This window comes from Equus przewalskii, chromosome 1 (genome assembly GCF_037783145.1).
Source record: "Equus przewalskii isolate Varuska chromosome 1, EquPr2, whole genome shotgun sequence".
NCBI classification, from domain to species: Eukaryota; Metazoa; Chordata; class Mammalia; order Perissodactyla; family Equidae; genus Equus; species Equus przewalskii.
In genome coordinates, this window is record NC_091831.1 from 65,283,520 (window position 1) to 65,288,312 (window position 4,793).

A 4,793-nucleotide genomic window follows, 5' to 3' on the forward strand; every position below is an offset into this window, starting at 1 on the left:
GGAAGGTCAAGTTTAAAGGTCGTGTTATGTGTGCTGGTTTCCTGGATGAGTCTAAGGAGGTTTCACTATTAGTCTGTGTAGGGGAGGAAGACATTTCCTCTACCTGCTCTGGGTCCTTCTGGCGGGAGAACGAATTAAATTCACCTGAGACAGAATAACAGGAGAAAATTAAACAAAGCTTTATAATATGTATACATGGGAGAGGCTCAGGCAAACTGAGCAACTCGCCAAAATGGCTGAAGCCACCACCTTAAATATCATCTTCAGCCAAAAACAAAGGAGGATGTTGGGGGAGGAGGGGGAGTCAGTTATGGGAGGTTACCAGAAAAGTACACTAAACAGGGGTAAGATTATTATGCAGATTTAAGTCCTTGCCTTCCACATTGATAAGAGTTTCTAGAGATAAGGTTATCCCCCCTTCTTCCTGGTACAGAGAGGGAGACACCTTTATAGATGGAGGTTTCCTTTACAATGTAAATGTCTCTTATCAAAGGGTAAGTAAATTACACTTCTCAGTTTCTTTCCTGTCTGCAGTTTCTAAAAGTAATCAGCCCAAAATAATCCTCATGCCAAAGAGACATATCTTGGGGTGGCCAGTTCCAGGCCCCCACACCTGCCTATTTCTGGAAGTTGTGCAGTTCTTCAACTCTTTCTTTCCCTGTCTGCAACTAAACTTTTCTTTTAGGATTCAGATTTTTGGTCCATATCTCCTTAGCATTGCTTCCTGTGTCTGCCTGCCTCAGCTTGTACATTCTAAGATAGAAATCAGGGCAAAGTTTTAATTTTTATAAAAGTTATTCATTAATAAATCTCCAAGAGTCAAATAATGGTGCAAGACTTATGAAAAAGAGCTGTTTTCTTCTCCCTAATCAGAGGTATCCTCCTTCAATATTTTTTTCTTTTATTTTTTTTATGGTTAGGAAGATTGGCCCTGAGCTAACAGCTGTTGCCAATCTTCCTCTTTTTGCCTGAGGAAGACTGTTACCAAGCTAACATCTGTGGCAATACTCCTCCACCTTGCATGTGGAACGCTGCCACAGCATGGCTTGATGAGTGTTGTGTGGGTCCAAGCCAGGGATCTAAACCTGTGAACACCAGGCTGCAAAAGCAGAGAGTGCAAACTCAACCATTACGCCACCAGGCCAGCACCCCCCACATCAATTTTTATGGCTTATTCTTTTTGCATTTACCACAATACTCTAAGTTATATTGTTTTTACTATTTCATGATTTTTCGGTTTTAGGTACTATATATTGTCTTCCCCATTCCAACAGCTCATTCACTCTTCCTGGCTCCCATCCTCCTGATATAGCCATATAATGGTTCAGTTAGAGCAACATGGATGTTTACATCATTGCACTAGGTAAACACCATTCTCATGTGTTTACACCGTAAGCACACTACTTCTCTTTTCATGCACAAGTTTTTATTTTCCCTGGAGTTAATAATTATCCCCTCCTCCCCATTCACTTAGTTTTCTTTGTACTCAGTGCCAAACTCTTCCAGCTGTTGAAATCTCCCCTCAGAACATTCAGATGATGTTCTACCAATTTAGTTTTCTTGAAGATCTCTCTCCTAGAGCTTTCTGACCTCATCCATTTAGGCCGGTTGCCAGCCAGGCCTGTTGCGTTGCTTTCATCCTTCAGTCTCCCCTCCCCTCTTTCCTGTGTCATCTTCCTGTTTCCTGTTGTCTGTCCTTTTCTTCGTTTACTACCTTATTTAATTTTTTGATCCTAAATGACTCAAGATGTCTTTTTCTTTTTTTTTTCCTTTTTCTCCCACAGCCCCCCGGTACATAATTGTGTATTTTTAGTTGTGGGTCCTTCTAGTTGTGGCACGTGGGATGCCCCCTCAGCATGGCTTGATGAGCACTGCCATGTTGGCACCCAGGATCCAAACTGGCAAAACCCCGGCTGCTGAAGCAGAGCATGCGAACTTAACCACTAGGCCACAGGGCTGACCCTAAGGTGTCTTTTTCTACTTTCAAACTTGATGGATAATTTGGTTGGGTGTGAAATTTAAGTTGGGGATAATTTTCCTCCAGAATTTTGAAAGCACTGCTTTAGCATGGTCTGCCTTTCGGTGCTTCTGTGGGGCGCACAGGCTGCCCTGGTTCCTGGCCAGCCTCTTCCCTTTGGGAGACAGAGCACCTTCCTTTGGTCAGCGTGTCTGCATCACAGCAATTTGTCTCTGTGTGGGTTCTTCTCACCCACTGCGTGCAGCCCTCCGTGCGCTTTTAATCTGGATGTGCACGGCCTTCAGTTTTGGAAAATTTCTTCAAAAATTTCTTTGATCATTTCCTCCACTCCATTTTCTCTGTGTGTGTGTGTTTTTTTCCTGGTATTTAGAAGGTGGGCCTTCTGGATTAGTCCTCTAATTTTCTCATCTATTCTCTCTAGTTTTTCATGTCTGTGTTTTTGTACAACTTTCTGGGAGATTTCCTCAACTTTGTCTTCCATTACTTCTACTGAGTGTTTTATTTCTGATATTTTTAATTTTTAAGAGCTCCTCTTTGCTTTTTGAATGTTGTCTTTTTTTTTTTTTTGCTTTTTAAAAGGCAAGCTATTTATTGAACTATTATATTATTTAAAACATCGCTCATCAGAGGCCACAAAAATTATAGCATTCAAAAACTGTAAGTAAACTCTTCAAGCGTAAGCCATTTTTTTGCAGTCTGTACAAAGTTTAGCAGCAAGAGGATACTGCTACAGCAACTTGCAGTTGGTTCAGACTCAGGTTCTGCTCATGCTACGCAGAGCTTCCACAATGGTTTTATTGTACTCTGCAATCTGCTTGGTCACATTCTTCATAATTGGCCGGTAATCACTCTCTTGACTCTTGGTTGCTATGAATTCTTTCATCACAAAATTATTTTGCTCATGGTGTTGCCACTTCCTCTCCAAATTTGTAAGCTGAGACTGCGTCTCATTTTCTTGCAATTGTGTTTTTAGTGCCTCATATTCTATGTTTAGCTTCTCCATTAATTTCTTAAAGGCATTTCTGCGGGTCAATAATACTGTTCTCTCCTGATGTAATTTCTTTTTCTTTTCTTCACCTGATGATTTTAAAGCTGGCAAATCATTATACGTCTCCAGATCAGTTGTCATTTGCTTAATTTTGCTTTTCAGAGACTGTTGTTCCTCAGTCATCTTACTTTCCAGAAGTTCCATTTTCTGTAGATCCAACTGTAGACGCTGACTATCTGAAGTCAAATTCCTAGCTGTACTTTGTGATTTCTGCATCTCAGTAGATTTAAAATTGAGATCATCCTGCATCATCTTCAGCTCTTGATTGGTGATAGAGGATATCTGTTTCATACGATTTATATTTCGACTACAGTGCTCCAGAAGGGCGATGATGTGGGCTTCTACTGTGCCTTCCGTGCCAGCTCCTGATTCTTAGTTTCCTCAAAAGTCTCAATAAAAGTGTCCATACTTTCCTTCCTTTCTTTGAGCTCTTTGTACTTCTGATTCATTTCACCTTGGTGTTCTTCTAAATCCATGTCAAGCTGTCTAATTTCTTCATTAAATTGATTTATTTTTTCTCTTATATCTGTTAACTGTCGCTCCACGCTGGCTATTTCCTGATTATCTTCTTTAACCTGCTTAAGTAATCTCTCTCTCTCTTCCATCGGAGATCCCATGCTTTTGTCTTCCGCAATCATTTGATCTCGATGGGACTCCAACTCATAAAGCTTTTCATGCAGCAATACAGCCTCCTGTTTTACCTGGGAGTGTGCTATTTCAGCTTCCAGACTCTCTTTTTTCATGTTCAGTGAATCTAGTTGTTGCTGAAGTGTATCTAGTTCCTGCAACAATTTTTCATTTGTTGTTTTCATCTCCATGTATTTGACTTGCTTTTCAGGAGACATATTTTTGATAATGCCATCTGCTGCTTGTTTTTCCTGTTCAATTTCTTCTTCTACACTTCTAATATGTTTTTCCTTCGCTTGTCTTTCAGTAAATATGATATCCATACTTTGTGTTTCTTGATCATTTTGAGCTTTAAGCATGTTGTAATCATTCATTACTTCTTCCATTTCAGTATTGGTATTAAGTTTATCTACCAACATGTTGTAGTCTGCTATTTGTCCTTGGAACTCTTTGATTTCAACAGCTAAAGTCTCAGCTCTCTTTTCATATGACAAATATACTGAATTCTCTTGATTGTACATTTCTATTTCTTTCTGAAGTTTATTAATTTCTGTTGTAAGTTCACTTATTTTACTTCGAAGAAGCCCAAGATAGTAAGATTTGTCTAATATTTGCCTCTGGGGACCTTTCATCCCAGTTTTCATTCCACTCAAACCTTGCTGTGTTACAGGACGATCAGCAACTTTGATTTGAGAAGACAGAACTCCTCCTGTTCCTATGGGACCACTACGAGAGCCTGGTCTTGCTGTTCCAGGGGGCATTCCAGTTGCCACTCGAATATTTCCTGATGGAGGTCGTACTCCAGAAGGAGGCCTTCCTGTCAACCCAATTCCACCTCGTGACACAGGGCGAGCTGCTGAAGGTTTGTGATTACTGGCCATTGTTTACTTTACCCACTCTTCTTTGGCCGGTGGTGTAGGTTGCAGGAGGGAAGCGAGCCAGAGCTTGGTGTCGGGCCTCGGCAGTTGGGACGCACACGGTCTGCCTGAATGTTGTCTTTTTAAAAAACAATAATATGGTGTCCTTGTTTCAGGTTTGTATGTACATGTATATAATATCTATATAAAATATGTCTATATATGTATTACATATACATTTAATAGTGTTGTGTTCCTGTTTTAGCAATGCATTATATTTTTT

General features: G+C 40.3%; 1 pseudogene; it reads right to left on the bottom strand.

Annotated features, from left to right (window-relative positions):
• Nucleotides 1-2,537: 2,537 nt before the first annotated feature.
• Nucleotides 2,538-4,561, bottom strand: LOC103567474 (intraflagellar transport protein 74 homolog pseudogene; annotated as a pseudogene).
• Between the last annotated feature and the right edge of the window lie 232 nt (nucleotides 4,562-4,793).